At 37.9% G+C, this 17229-nt stretch overlaps 1 long non-coding RNA gene across 1 annotated transcript; it reads left to right on the plus strand.

Annotated features, from left to right (window-relative positions):
• Positions 1-2379: 2379 nt before the first annotated feature.
• LOC123868255 lies at positions 2380-6048 on the plus strand. Its single transcript, XR_006796621.1, has 3 exons — positions 2380-2392; positions 4881-4884; positions 5991-6048. It is a non-coding gene; the product is annotated as an uncharacterized LOC123868255 (long non-coding RNA).
• The last annotated feature ends 11181 nt before the right edge of the window (positions 6049-17229 follow it).

A 17229-nucleotide genomic window follows, 5' to 3' on the forward strand; every position in this document is an offset into this window, starting at 1 on the left:
CTTGACTGCAATCTTAGTTATCCAAGATTGAAGCTGGCTAACCTGGAAGAGTGTGGACTGAAATACTAATCAAATCAAAATCATTTATTCAAAGTAGTGTAAGGTTATTTTTAAAAAGTTGATTTGAGTTGTCAAAAATAATATAAAATTATTAATTTAGCTGATGAAGGTAGTTTGGTAAAATCGATATTTGGCTCATTCGATGTCATACAATCTGTTACTAGGAGGCCAACAAGATTGAACTTGCATAAATACGGGTGTTTTGAAGGTTTTAGTTCAGTCTCCTTCCGAGATTCGGAGCGATATCGCATATTTTCGGTATTTGGATTGTGAACTGAATAATTAGATGTTGTGATAGCAATCACGCTCTAATTAAATTATTTATTTTGGCATTAGTTTGTTTAGATTAAAACTCTCGGATAACCTCTACACATTGAACCTGATGTTTTTTGTGTTGGTTTGAGAGGACATTCCAATAATTCGATAAAAATATTTAAATAATACCTGCTTTTCTGAGTGACGCCAATAATTCAGAAGCGGGACGTGTCTCACGTTGTCTTAAATTCGCTTTGGTATCTTTTTGTAAACAACCCACATTTGATTAAATTTTTTTAAATAATACCTGCTTTTCTGAGTGACGCCAATAATAGGTAGGTACTAGGTACTATTCTACGCCTTTTGGTAGTCATGATATAGTAGTGATAATTAATTAAGTAAACTTAAAACGAGAGCTACGAGGGTTCCAAACGCGCCCGGTCTGAGAAGAGCCCATAACAAATTCACCTAAAAAACGCTAGTTATGTTTTGAAGGATTGGTGGCTACTTCAACATCATGCAACCATAATAAATAAATGAAACTCGATAATTATATAATAACTACAGCGTGTTCCAATATAATTTACGGAATCGCAATTAATTCAAGTGATCGTGCTAAATATAACTCGATATGAGTTCGAGAGGCGAACGGATCGTTCACGGTCGGCGTCGTTCGTTCGCGCTCGCGACGAATCGATTCGTAAATTTTTCCGTCTCAACGGTAAGCTCATAACAGATTGTTCGACATTTCCCTACTTGCATGCCGGGCGGAGGGTGGCTTCATAGAGTAGTTTACTTATAGAGCTACTTAATTAAACACTAAAATGCAAATCGTTGACGTGCTCTCTAACTCGCGCGATCAAGTGACAAGTGACATCGCCATCGTTAGCCGAGGCTAAATCTCATAAAGATATAATAGATATATAATTATAGAATAACGAAGGATTGTCCGCTTTAAACTACCATTCTCAGCGAAACTAAAAAATAAAACGTCCGAATAAGGTTTATTGAATCTAATGGAGTCCAAAATAGTCTAATTTTGTAAACGTTTGGGGGATGAAAATTACCCGGAACAACATTTCAAGAACAAAATGTAAGCAAATGCCTACTGGAGTTGCAACTCTCTCTATCGCACGATACGGAGAAGGCAGCGAAGCGGCGTGAAACAGATAGCAAAATATCTGCTCGCGTCGCGTTTTGCATACTAATATTATAATGCGAAAACGTATCTGCTACGTTTAGTGCAGTTTCAGTAAGAAATACCTGTGCGCGAGCTACTCTGTGCGGTACATAACAAATTGTAGCGACGCGGCACCCGGCACACCCGGGTAATGGGACTGGTGATAATTTATTCCGTAATTAAACCGGGTACCTACCCATACCTACCGCTACCTCGACCCGCTACCTCGACCTGCTATCTCGACCCGCTACCTCTACCCGCTACCTCTACCCGGCCACTGCTCGGCTGCACCGCGCTAAATAAATCGTACGAATATTAAGATATTAACTAGCGTTATTTATGATTTGGCGGATTTTGCGCAATTAATAGCAGATTAAAAGCAAATGGTTTATCGCCTGTCCTAGTACATATTATGGTTATTTATCAATTGAGCTATGTGCGTTTTAAGCAATTAAATATCACTAATTGCTTTAAAAGGAAAACATCGTAAGGAAAACTGCATGCCTGAGAGTTCTCCTTATAGGTGGTCAGATTATGGTCAGAATCTGCCACTCCAAACTTGGCCAACATGGTGGACTACAGCCTGAATCCTTCGCATTCTGAGAGGAGGTCTGTGCTCAGGAGTAGTCCAGCAATGGGTTGATCATGAAGTGATCATGAATCATGATGATGTAATTAGCCACGATGTTTTAAACTCAACTAATCACTACCCATACCTATTTCATATGAGAAAGTTTGTTTATATGTTGGTTTATTGGTTTGTTCTTCAATCATGCCACAACCGAGCATTGATCGGCGTGATTTTTTGTATGGATATACTTAGTTCAAAAGCTGGAGTCACTTTTTATCTCGGACAATCAAAGAGTTCCCACGGGATTTACAATAACGGACAAAGTTGTGAGCATCAACTAGTTTTATAATATTGATACACATGTTTTTCACTAGTAGATATATGTATAGCTTTGAAAAAGAGTCTCATGTTTACTTAATCACTCGATTCCGTCTGCGCAAACACACGGACAGACATACAAACAGTTTGGCCGCCTACTGTGTATATAGCGAGACGCGGCGGGACGATGGAAATCAGGTCACGTTTTGTGGATAAACGCGTGTTGGGTGGATAAGCGAGTATCTATAAATCTTTAATATATAAAGGGAAAAGGTGACTGACTGACTGTAGGAGTGACTGAGTGATCTATCAACGCACAGCTCGGACTACTGGACGGATCGGGCTGAAACATGCTAATTATGACGTAGACATCCGCTAAGGAAAGAATTTTGAAAATTCAATCTCTAGCTAGACAGTCGTAAAGGTAATAATTTTATTAAGAACCAGCTTTTCGTAGTAAATTATACTAATAAAAAACAGATTTTTATCCCGAATCAATATTTAGATACGGAATATAATAAAAAAAGCTTTGCTGTTATATTCTTGTGGGCTTTTACGACATCTGGCATAATATTCAAATGTTTTCGTTTGTATTATTAAAATAGCGATATGTTATCATAAAGATATTCTCACTTTCCCATACATTAAAGATTGGCTTTCATAAATTCTATGTTAAAATTAGAATTATTGACTATAAAAATAAATAGTGCTGTAGGCGCGCCGAGTTCGCATATTCTGGTTGTAAATCCGTATAGCATTCCGATTTACCATTTCACATGCTGAAAGTCTTGACTTGAAAAACCTAGGTTCATCATCATCATAATTAACCCATTTACGGTTCACTACTAAGTACTGGTCTCCTCTGAGAATGAGAAAAGATTAGTCATAGGCTACCACGCTGGCCGAGTGTGGATTGGCGAACTTCACACAGTTTTGAGAGCATTATGGAAGACTCAGGCATGCAGGTTTGTTCACGATGATTCGATATTTAATTGCTTAAAACGCACGTATAGCTCCGAAAAATAAGAGGTGCTTGCCCGGGACGGAACCCTGAACCTCACAAACAGGAGACCAACATCAACATCGCCCTATCAGTACAGTAATCCATATGGTACCAGATTCTTCCATCAGAAACACAAGTTTTATGAACCTTGTTTACGGATGTGAACATTTACCATTCTAAAAGTAGACTTTATTATTTATGAATACGTATGAGTATAGTTATAGGTGTAGGTATACATATAATTGTGTATTTAAAGTTATTAGAGCTGCGAATAGTAAATGACCTGAGAGGTCCGAATTTGAACCAATTCCTTGCGTTGCGTTTTGGTAGTTAGACCCTACCTTCACAACATCTTGTCTAATAAACAATTTAAATGTATAAATATGAAATAATTTATAGAGGACAAATAGATACTAAACGGAGGCATGAATTATTTACGCTTTTATCGAGTTAATGCGAGCGGACCAATATTTATGGGCCGAGATAAGTGATCGTTGTAAAATAATACCTACGTTATACGTAAATGATTTAGAATTCAATTATGTTTTAGGAATAAGGCAATATTTTGGTGACAGAATATCCGGGAATGGACAGGAATAACCCCCGTAGCACGATATTTTCGCTTCCAACATTTTTCTGTAGATAGCGTTTGGGAAGTTTCTCGTAAAAAACCGGCCAAGTGCGAGTCAGACTCGCGCACCGAGGGCTCCGTACTCGGGTAATATTTCTGACATTTTGCACGATAAATCAAAAACTGTTATGCTTAAAAATGTATAAAAATCTGTTTTAGAATGTACAAGTAAAGCCCTTTCATATTATGACACCCCACTTAGTATAGTTATCTTATTTTGAAAATTGAAACACATTTTAATTTTTTTTAAATGATGTAACCACAAATTCGCGGTTTTTAGAAAAGGTTATTCGTGTATTTGTGTTATAAGACCTACCTATCTGCCAAATTTCATGATTCTAGGTCAACGGGAAGTACCCTATAGGTTTCTTGACAGACACGACGGACGGACAGACAGACAAACAGACTGTCACTTAAGTAGTGACTTACCAATGTCAGTAAAGTCTGGTAAAGTTTTATGCAAATTATGCAAACCCAGGTCTATAAATGCCTGGTTGAAAGCCCTACCATTTCCTGGCCTGCAATTAATTCACACTATGATTCTTCTATGAAATAACTCTGTAGGTAGGTTATGTCTACAGTTACAAACATTCCATTCACTTTCGCGTGCCACTACAAATTACAATACAAACCTCCCAGCAAGGAGAGACCCCAAGTTCTTTCCAACCTGTTTCAGAAGCTCAAACAAAGGGACAAAATCAGTATTGAGCTGAAGGTCTTTCTAACCTGGTCAGGGCTTCTCAGTCGATTTAAATTATACTGTTGGTCGCTGTCGGTTGGTATCGATTAGTATTCGAATGATGTGTGACGACGTGATGGGAGAATCGATATTAGTCATGTATTTACGAGTAATTTATTCGAGTTAAGTTTAAGCTTGTTAATGCTGTGGTCTAGGCGTTTATTGAATAGTTAGGTACTTACTTTAAATATATAACTTTTTTTACATTTTACATTTACATTTTACACCTATTATTCCACAACTATATGCCCTCAACTAAACAAATAATAGGTAGGTACGTTTTATCGATTGCGTTCTTATTTTTAACCCCCGACCCCAAAAGATGGGTGTTATAAGTTTGACGTGTGTATCTGTCTGTGGCATCGTAGCTCCTAAACGAATGAACCGATTTTAATTTAGTTTTTTTTTGTTTGAAAGGTGGCTTGATCGAGAGTGTTCTTAGCTATAATCGAAGAAAATCGGTTCAGCCATTTGAAAGTTTTCAGCTCTTTTCTAGTTTTCTTAAGAGGTTTTTGCGTCGGGGTTTTTTTTTAAATTTTGAGTTATTCTAAATGTGAATTACTTAAATAGGTATTTCGACTGACTCATGATGTAGGTATGACTATGAGTCATTCTAGATACTTTTAAGTGCATCCACATTACCTAGGCAATGCATCCCATCTTAGGTAATATTGACATAATGCAATTGCAAATGCGCTCAAATAAAGAACTAAGTACCGCAACTTGATGAAGATCAGTTGGATTTATGTACATCTGTATAAGTTTATATGAATTGAATCGAAATGGACACAATAAATCATGAATTCAATGCATTTAAATAAGAGTTATTTAAACAAGCTGATATTAATATTGATAAAATTAACTAGCTGTTACCAGCGACTTGGTTGAATTGAAATTCATCTTTTTTTCATATCTTTCTTTTCCAGTGCCACTTAGGTATTTTTCTCTAGAAAAATAGTTCGTTTCCGAAGTAAAAAGCTATCTCTATGTTAAAAACTACAAACAACGTCACAGGTATTTCCTCTTAGATTGAGAAGGGTTTTGGTCATAGTCTACCACGCTGACCGAGTGCCGATTGGCAGGCTTTACACACCTTTTGCGAATATTATAGAGAGCTCAGCAGGCAAATACTAAATGAAGAAATTGTAAGGTTTTCCCAAACACCATTCAAATACCGCAGTCTCCGTTGAACCGGAATGGATAATGGGGACAACGGGACTGATTTTTAATAAGTAATTTTATTCTAATCCCGCTGGCCCCATTAATGGGGACACGGCTAATGGGGCCAACAGGACTACACCGTAATTTCGTACAATATTTTAGCGTTGCGCATACAAGCATAAGTAAACAGACGAACTGTTTTTAACCCCCGACCCAAAAAGAGGGGTGTTATAAGTTTGACGTGTGTATCTGTGTATCTGTGTGTCTGTGTATCTGTGTATCTGTGTATCTGTGTATCTGTGTATCTGTCTGTGGCATCGTAGCGCCTAAACGAATGAACCGATTTTAATTTAGTTTTTTTTGTTTGAAAGGTGGCTTGATCGAGAGTGTTCTTAGCTATAATCTAAAAAAATTGGTTCAGCCGTTTAAGAGTTATCAGCTCTTTTCTAGTTTTCTTGTAGAAAAGAAGGTTAGATAACCGTTAGGTTCATAATATTATGTCAATAGACAAATGTCAAGCTGTCAAGATGGACGTTCCCTAAATACATAATTATTTATTTGAAAATGATGTTTTGGAAAACTCAGATACTTTGGATCGTCGGGGGTGTTATAAATTTTAAATTTACACTTGTAATTTACAAAAGTAGAGATAACTAAATGACATCCAACCGCAAAGTTTACGAGATTCAAAACAAAATTTTATGTTCAATAAAACGAATACGTCGTAATACGACGTGGGTCGGCCATTTTGCATTTCGAAATAAACTATGTATATAAATTCAAATTTGGCGCCAACGAGCTTTTGTAATGCAAACAAAGTATTTTAAAGCGTCGATTGTGAAAAACGATTTGTTATTTTGCTCGATGGTGCCATCACAGTTTTATTTGGACTATTATCGCAATTCGCAGGTAAATGAAAAGGGGACCAATGCTAGTTTAGATTACATAATAAATGCGTTGCTTTATCCAATATCATAAAACTATCGCATTTTCCGCCGCCCTGAATTTTTTTTTCAGAGGACAGTTTTTTCTTTTAAGTTTTTATTCTCGCTAAGCAAGGTAGTTATTACATATTTAGAAATACCTAGCTGATGAACACGCCTGGATTTAAATTTTCGAAAAAATGCCATTAACTCTTTGATTTTCCGGAATGAAAAGTAGTCCATATCACTCTGCAGATTCTCAACTATATCTATGCAAAAATTGACGTGGATCCGTTGCTCTGTTGCGGCGTGATTGAAGGACAAATTAACAAACTAATAAATCAACAAACATAGGTACACATATTTTTTATCTGTTTCTATAAAAAATAGACAGTTAAGTACCTATTAGCTATTAATTTTAGCAAATGAAATACAAAGTAATTATTTATCTAGGCAACCTTTGCCTTTTAGACAAATTCAGACAATACACGATAAGTAAGCGTAAATGACTTTCGAAAGTCCTAGGCACTTGAATAACAGTCGTATCTTATTGAACTTGAGTTTCAAACGCGAAATTTATCATTATCTCAATATAGACATTTCGTGGTGGTTTTATTGAGTCTACGACGGCGCCGCGCTGGAGGTCTTCCCGCGGACAATGGCGAGACAACAACAGCACAGTGAGATATGTTGACTCAGGGAGCGAGAGAGTCCGCCTACGCGTAGCACCTAGCTGCTAGTGAGGGGCACGAGTTGAACTTGTTTCTGAGGCAGTTCATTTTGTCCTTTACACACTCATGTTGTTCGTTCTCGTTCTGATCTTTCCTGTGTCACAAGTTAACTCACAAGTTTCTTTGAATGAATGAGTGAATATATTACTTTTATTGTACACCACAAAATTAGTACGGAAAAACACCTGCAAAGCACAACAAAATATAGGTACAATTCGGCGGCCTTATCGCTACCTAGCGATCTCTTACAGGCAACCAAAATGGTGCAAAGGACATAGCTATAGATATTAGAGGTAGGTTTCTTTCCTGTAGGTACATTGTAAAGAAAATATTTTTCTTGCGTGATTCATGCGTTTTACAAGTCATTATGGTCAACCCATCACTGGCTCACTACTGAGTACGGATCTCAGAATGAGAAAGGGTTCGGCCCTAGTCTACCACGCTGGCCAAGTGCGGATTGGTAGATTTCCCATACCTTTGTCAACATTGTAAAGAATTTTCAGGCATGCAGGTTTCCTCACGATCTTTTTCTTTACCTTTAAAGCATTTGCTTAAAACGCACATAACTTCGAAAATTTAGAGATGCATGTCCGGGTTCGAACCCCCAACCTCCCAAATAAGAGGCCGAACGACGCTTGAACACTAAGCTATCACCGCTCTCAATACGTATAGCCACTGCAAAAAGCAGCTGTTATGGCAACTTGAATGTATGAAAAAAGACCCTGGATCATAAATTATAAACATCCCTCATAAACTCGTTTTGATTCATAGTCCAGTCTTTTGGTTGTTTTACCTGGAAAGTTTTCGAGTTACGAGGGGGCAAAATGAAAATTCGAAAAAAAACACGTCAAAATCTTTAAAACCACCAATTTTCAAAACTCCCGGAAAACTTTCCAGGTAACCCCCGTTTTGAGCACCAAATGACTGGACTATCATTTGTACTTTAAAGTGAGACATTTCTGCCTCTCAAAAAAGATTCACCTTTCACATCCCAAACCGTGTCCACAGCACTAGTACGAGTAGCTGTCAAAACCAAAATAATGGCACTGTCCCTATCGGTGTCCGGTAGACAAGATTGAGTGCTCCGTTTTATGATCGAGCGAGCGTCCCCGACCGATACGACAACTACTTAATTATATTACACCAAAAACCTGACTACTCTGTTGACCAGCACTTTACTTCCCATCATAAAATCCTCCTTGACGACCTGGCGCAGTGGTAAGCACTGTGGAGGTCCCAGGTTCGATTCCCAACAGGGCAATTTATATTTTCTAAACTGTCACTGGTCAAGTCTATTGGAAGGCTCGAAGCCTCGAACCGTGGCCAGTTACCATACTACTGGCAAAGCCGTGCCACTAAGCGTTTTAGCGGTACGAAACCGATTAGAAGTATGGGCTTTTACTGAAACTGCCATACCTCCGTAGTTCCAAGTTAACCCGCTCCCATCTTAGAGTGCGTCATCACTTACAATCAGGTGAGATTGCAATTAACGGCTAAAAACCTTCTCTCTCTGTACAATATTCCCCATTACTGAGGATCCAGAAAGAGATGAGCCCCCGAATCCAACTCGACTGGGCAGTATTCAGGAAACTTCGAGATGTCTTGTCGCCCAAAATGCCTCAGTGCTTGAAGTTAGAACAGTGCTTGTCGCCAGTGATGATTACTATATGGATCTGAGACGTGGTCACAAACTAGGGCCCTCAAAAGAGTCACTCAGCAGGCGATGGAGACAGTTCACTAGGTGAACAGACAAGACGGCATTAAGTGGCACAAGAAAGTGGCGTGTGGAAATTCTTACAAGAGATCCATGTCCAGCTGTGGATGTCTATTGGTTGACGAATGATAGTTAAAAGCAAGATGTATGAATCTCATCCTTAAATATATGATGAATATTATGATTGCATTGCGCTATTAATCTTCAACCCTCAATTCAGGTAGTAAACATTCGTTGCTTGCCTACCTTCGTGTTTAAATTAAGTGAGTAAAGTCACAAAAAATATAGTTCTTTCGTCATTTTGCAGCAATTAACTTCATTTAAGTTCGCGAGTCGGCAAGTTCGTGACAGATTGAATCGATTAGAGCGTATTCGTGCTCTCTCGATTCTTTAATTGGAATGAATACGGCGAAGCGCCGTCGCCTATCGCACGGGGTGGCTCTGCGAGGGACGTCACGCGGCTCGTTAGGCGGACCTTGGGGCCGGTGGCGGACCTATAGTTGCTGTCACTACCAGGACATCTCATTATTGCGGATTGATGACACCAATGCTTTTATATTATTAAGCCACGATCAATAGGGATGCGTTGAGCGATTTTGTGGGATGGATAAAAATTTCTGGGTCACCTCAGCGACATGCAAATTTTTAACTCGTAACTATCTTAATAACATTCAATTATCAACTTTAAACTGTTGGGCCGGGAAAAGCTAACAGACAGACACACTTTCGCATTTGTAATATTAAGTATGGATAAATTAATCTCAATTACTGAGGAATACTTAAAGATTGAAGTTCTTTATCATTGATACTGTTATTCTGTATTGGAGACAAATGTCTTCACTACAAAACTTCGTTGGTGGCATTGACTCGTACAAAGACCCAGCAGTTTTTGAAGTGAAAACTGCCGTCACCGACATGCTAATATTTGTAGTATATCTATAGCTATAAGTATGACGTGTTGCACGTATGGTATTGTTTTTATGACTGTCTTTTCTCTGGATCTATAATTTTTGTGCATTTTAGATCATTGACATGGAATATAGATCATCATTAATTAACGCTAGTGTTCTAGAATCATTGCTCCAAATGGATTCATTGGTGTAGATTGGTGTTATAGGTGCGAGTGGAAAGGTCAATCAATCAATTTACTTTATTTCGATACTAACTCGATTACAGTTTCGCAATTCTAGATATGTTGATCAATATCATATAAGTTGATGAAATAAGTTCTTAAATATATTTATAGTTTTTCTTTTGTTATGAGAGTAGAGTTCAACCAAAGATATATTGTAACGATACCTCACACATCTAGATCTATTCAGGAATTTAGTAGTTATGGTGGAATAAAGGAACTCACATTCATGTATGTGAGTTTATTTAATCTGAAAACATTACACTTTTTTTTTAGACAAACGTGTAAAAATGAGGTAGGCCCGTAGTTTTTTTTTAATTTTTTTATTTAAAAAAAAGAATATTAGTCATTTTAATCACTAGCCGATGCCCGCGACTTCGCCCGCGTGGGTTTAGGTTTTTCGAAATCCCGCGGGAACTCTTTGATTTTCCGGGATAAAAAGTAGCCTATGTGCTAATCCAGGATATTATCTATCTCCATTCTCAATTTCAGCCAAATCCGTCTAGTAGTTTTTGCGTGAAGGAGTAACAAACATACACACACACACACACACACACACACACATACAAACTTTCGCCTTTATAATATTAGTGTGATGACTAACATTCCCCTTTCCCCTCCAATTAAGCGTTAAGCTTGTGCTAGGAGTGGGTACGACAATAGTGCAACGGGTGGGGTTTGAACCGCCGACCTTTCGGAATTCAGTCCGCTCCTATAACCGTTGAGCTATTGAGGCTTATATGCGTAGTTATGGGGTACATAGCGCTATAGGCACTGGTAGAGTCAAAATACAACCATTTATCATAGTCCTATCACACGGTCGGGACAGGTGCGTCATGTTCCCGCACTGATGGAAACCTACACAAATGCGGGAAGGGATCAAAATGACACATGCGATCAAAAAACTGGACGGTTGCGAGTCAGACTCGCGTACCGAGGGATCCGTACTCGCGTTTTTTTTTTGACATTTTGCACGATAATCAAAAACATTTTTTGTTTTTGATTTATCGTGCAAAAAAATAAATGAAAATCTGTTTTTAGAATATACAAGTAAATCCATTTCATATGACTTTTACCACTTGTTAATAGTTCATGAACATGACATTTTAGTTTTTTTACCTACCTACCAAATTTACCTACCTACCTTACCTACCTTATATTACCTTATTTTATTAAGTATACCTTATTATATACCTTATTATTATTATACCTTAGGTTTAGTTTACCTACCTGCCAACTTTCATGATTCTAGGTCAACGGGAAGTTCTCTGTCTATCTGTCGTATCTGTCAAGAAACCTATAGGAAAGGTTTCTTGACAGACACGACAGACAGACAAACAACAAAGTGATCCTATAAGGGTTCTTTTTTACTGTTGAGGTAGGTACCTACTGAACCCTGATAATATATAAACGTTTTTCTTTTTTTCTTTTACTTTACATGAGACGGAACTCACGGAACCCTAAAAAAATGAAAAAATAACTTTCCCGGAATCGGTGGCAAGCGCGTGAGATATTTGTAGTGATAATATTAGTGTGGACGCGTTTCCTTGAACCGACCGTGCAGTGTGCTGTGCGACGCGTCGCTGACATATTAATTACTAGATACAATACAACGTGGTGTTTATGTCTGTACGTGTGGAGACGTTGATAATTACCTGTGGCAATGTTATCTTAATACAGAAGTGGGTCGGTAGAACAAGTAAGGAGATATTTTATAGCCGCCGCGCGCCGAGAAGAGAGGATTCAATTTGAATAATACGTAATTTTCAGGGTTTCGTACCCAAGGGTAAAAATAAAAACGGAACCCTATAACACTCTGATGTCTGTCTGTCTGTTCGTCCGTCTCTCTGTCTGTCTGTCCGAAACATGTCACAGGTCTCTAGCTCGTAGACTAAATGAGGTAGGTACATACTTAAAATTTTGGTATTTGGCGTAGAAAGTTGACCCAAAACCAAATGTGGAATTAAAAATTCAATTCAATTCATTTTGAGTAAAGCTCCCATACATGAAAAACTTTCTACTTATTAGTTTAAACTTTGAACTGTTCAGTAGGTAAGTACTTTTTATAATAATAATATGTTTTTGTAATTGCAATTATGTATTTGACAAATACTTATTCATACAATTTGTCATGAGCGGAAATGGTACTCGCATTATGGTAGTTAATAGAAATATACCTACTTAGTATTCTAACCACAGCGTGAGTCGATCGTTAAATTACACAAATAACCGATAGATTGATAGATAAAGAAGATTTATGTTGCATCATTTCGATCGGGAAATCGCAAAAACTTTATGCGTTCCAACTGAATGTTAAAAAGTTACATTAGGCTGCCCGCACATTGGCACGTGTTTAGCTGAGGTTGTATCCAAAAAGTTGCATTGTTGTCGTCCAAATTTTTTTCGATTAGACCAGAGCCAGCTTAAAAAGTATTAATTTTATATTGTACTGCCGGGAATCGAATCCAACACCTCACACTGATAAGATCCGCATCAGGAAGGTTATCAAAAGTTAAGAGGATATATTTTATTTGTTACCTACTTGCGGTAGCCTATGCGTGCATTCAGCAATTAGTATTGAGTATGGCACGATTGGCATACCTATCCGTAACAAAAATTATGTGTGTGTAAAAATACCAAGATCGATAAATAACTCAAAAGATAAGTTACCAATGAGCGGGCAGCCAAAACTCAAAACGTAAATGATTCAGTATTCTTGTCACGACCGAAGCACCTCTCACGTTTTGGAAACTGAACATGAACACCAAATGTATAAAACGTGGAAGTAGCTTCGACCGTTTGTCGTTTTATACTTATAATTCTTTGCTTCATGTTAACCTAATTAAAATTCCAACCGATTAAAAAAAACAAGCAATTTCGATGTGCTTTGAACTTTATTGGATAAGTACCTGCTACCTATTTGGTTAAAGATAGACCTCTGATCTCGAGTTACTTGGTTACTCTAATCCGTCGAGGAGTTCCGCTGTGTCCGAAATAATTCATTAAATATTCACTACAATTAATAGAACCAACATAATACTACAATAGTAAAAAAAAACATAGCAATCGGTTTAGATTTGGCGGATTTCTAAAATAATGTCGCCAAAAAACCATTAAATCAGAAATCTAGCCTCCATTTTTTTGTTGTTAAACTACATAGGTAGGTATGTAACTTGTTTAAAATATCGCAATATGTAGTTATGTGTTTGCAGGTCTTAGTAGGTTAGGTACTCATAGATAGAGAAAATGGAAGCCCATTCTAAAATGTCTTTACATTGATTTAAGTGGCTTCATTATGGTATAGACCGTTTAGAAATTGAATTGTTAAGTTGACAATGGATTCGCAAGGATGGCGGAAACGATTTATCACAATTGGCAGGTAAAATGTTTACTTAAGGACGATTTGAGATAAAAGCCCTTGCCAAATTCCATCAAAGCATCTCAGGCGGGTTTCGAGCGTGCTGTATCAGGCCATCGTCGTCCCATGAAATTGACTTTGTCACTACTCATAAATCTCCCGCCAAATGCCAAAAAAATAACAATATGGCGTCCCACCGAGGCGTTCGAAATTCGAATTCACCCGACTGTCGGATGTTTACACAACAGGCGGGCGACGTGGTTTTTTTCGTCGCATTTCTTTTGAAACGCTCAGTTTTGAATGGTTTTTAGATTCACGCTTTATTTAATTCCGAAAATTTTTGCCTATTGTTTGTTTCATTTTAGGAATGGAGTTGTCAAAATATTGAGTTAAATGTTTGAGCTATGCTTATCTAATATAATATTTGTGGACTTTACTTGTTTTGAGCGAGAATGACACACGGATGCAGAAAGAGATTTCATAATAACTAGACTTAGAAGATGAAATATCCCATAAAGAGGCCTCTAAACTGTGAATAAACGCCAGACGGTGAATTAGGTCACATTAGGAATTGTGAAAGGTATACGGTACAACAATGAATTCTATGTAGTAGATATACATAGAAGTCATTGCGCTACAATAATGATTTTTGTTTTTTTTTTTTGAGTTTTAATGCTTTTGTTTTTGTAAATTGTTAGGTTTGGGCTGGCCTGTGGTAAATTGTAGGTAAATATTAAAAGACGCGGAGTCGCTCTTTTTTGAGACACTTGATAGCACTACAAGGTTTGATCATGATGATTATGACTGCATGAGCTGCAACGATAGATTTCCATGTTCTGATGTTTTTCTTTTAATTTTATTATAGGCTGCTACACAAATATCATCTCACTGAAGTAAGATTGTTTACTTTTTTAGCTTAGCTTGTCTTAGCCTTTTCAACCAAAGCTAAGGTAACATAAACTATGAAAATAAAGCAGATCTGCAGCAGTTATGCTGGTGGAAATGGAAATTGCTATCGTGTGAAACTTTAGACCAAGGTTTGGCTATTTGAGCTCTTATAACCGGTTAGCATAAAATATAGGACCCAATATTTCCTTTTAAATTGCACAGCGCAACTTAAAATAGCAATAAATCTATTTTGCATGCTCAGCGGCATGGCGGCGGCCATTATCGGCGAAATATGATGTTTTTTAGCTGAGACCAATGAATTAATATCGGATGCGTAGGATCGTATCCTTTACGGCCTGGAGTGCTGCCAATAAAAGGATCTTTAGTACACACTGTCGACACATCGCGCGACAAAATGTTGCTGAAAAGTGGAAAAAGGACAAGCACAGGTGACGTCTTACGCTGGGCATATTACACGTACAAATCTACTGTCAAGCTTGCAGCAGACTTCAGTGTGCATTACATCATGCGTACTGATAACCATACACCATCAAGTTTTCTAGACGCCACTGCAAGTCTTAGTCTTTTTCAGTAAACTTGATTGATCGTGTATGGCCAAGAACTAGACCATTAGACCATTAGAACTAGACCATAGACCATAGACACTAGCCATTGACATCCTAGTCGTATACTTAGTTATAATTTGTATCTGTTTTAATAATCTGTCAAAAACTTTTCAAGTGCAGTTCCTGTAAAGTGGCTATTAATTAGTTCCTGTAAATTAACTTTAGAAGGCGGGAAGCTGGTGGATGAGGTATGAAGATCCGTAGTCGAACCAGAGTAACCGACATAGTTCAACGGGTTGCGCAGTCCTGCGCGTGCTCGCGCATTCTCTGGTAGAAATTCGCGTAATGTGTCACGCGATTAGAAAACTTCGCGGGCATGCTCTACGCTGCGCTCCGCCGCGTTCCGCCATATGTGCGTCGGCCCTTACGGTAACTTGAATAAAAATCTATTCTATTCTATTCTTACGGTACGGTACTTTTGGAAATAAAAAGTCGCTGTTGTGAGCTAAGACTTATGAAGAAATTCTGTTCGTGCCGATATAGGTGCCTGGCAGCTATAAGTCGTCCCCCGGTCGGCAATAAATGTCATCTGGGAGGTGGTACAGCGTGGGGCCGGTTTGCATCCACTATCGAGTGTCTGCATCTACTGCTGCGTCGGCGTCGCCGGGCTCCGCACCCCGAGAGCGCGGGAAGGAAATAAACAAAATGGCGTGAATGTTGCCATTTTGTGATAAAGTACTGTGACACTTAACATATCTTTTAGCTTTTCAGTCTTCGGTATGGCTTGTGTCCGATTGCTGTCGTGAGATCGAGAGATGAGAAGGGTTAGCACATGTGACATGAGTGTGATTGTCACATAACGAGTAACGACCCAAGTCCCAACCAATACCATAAGGTCAGTCAATCATTACCTGTATGATAAATGCGAAAGTGTGTCTGTTTGCTGGTTTGTCCTTCAATCACACCGCAACAGAGCAACTGATTGATGTGATCTTCGTATCGATGTAGTTAAAAACCTGGGGAGTGACTAACGCTGAGTTGTTTGACACCAATTCAAAAATTTTAATTACCTAATTTGATCACTAGAATTGAATGAATTTCCGTAATTCATCAAAATCGGTTGAACTATTAGGCCGTGAAAAATTAGCAGACAGACAGACAGACACATTTTTGTATTTATAATAAATTTGTATTAGTATAGTATGGATTAGATAGGTAGTTTTTGATCTCTGTATCTTAATCAGTTTAAAAAAATATTTTTACAGCTTGCTAGACAAGGAATTTATCTCGGAATGTAAAAGTAACCACCTCATAAACCAGTGCCACATGTATTTGGATAGTTTAATTTTAACCCGTGATTTTAACTGCGTGGTTTGTTGTGGCGCTTTAACGAGCGGCCAGCACGCGCGGTTAATTTTAAACCGTCTTGGTTTGTACGGAAGTAATCATTATGAGGGGTTTTGAGGAATTTAGTACTTACATAATAACTCAATGATGAGGGTTAATTCTTAAAATATATTCCAACACGAAATATTTCTATGGAATCCATAGAAGTAACTGAAAACGCTGCTCTGGGCATGCCAGATAATCGTGTTGGAATATTTTGAAAACAGAATTTTTTACTACACAACCAGTTTTATTGTTGAAGTATACGAGAAACCTATAGTAGATAGCTAGATGGCAGGTTGGTAGGTCTTATAGCACAAGTAAAGGAATAAATCCGGAAACAGTGAATTTGTGGTTACATTATTAAAAAAAAAATTAAAATGTGTTTAAATTTTCAAAGTAAGATAACTATACCAAATGGGGTATCATATGAAAGGGCTTTACTTGTAGAGTTTAAACAGATTTTTATTTATTTTTATACATGGTTTTTGATTAATCGTGCAAAATGTGGGAAAATTACCCGCGTACGGAACCCTCAGTGCGCGAGACTGAATTTCACTTGGTCAGTTTTTATTAAACCCATACATACCCCTTTGGTTTCTCCACGGTATCG

This window comes from Maniola jurtina, chromosome 9 (assembly GCF_905333055.1).
Source record: "Maniola jurtina chromosome 9, ilManJurt1.1, whole genome shotgun sequence".
NCBI classification, from domain to species: Eukaryota; Metazoa; Arthropoda; class Insecta; order Lepidoptera; family Nymphalidae; genus Maniola; species Maniola jurtina.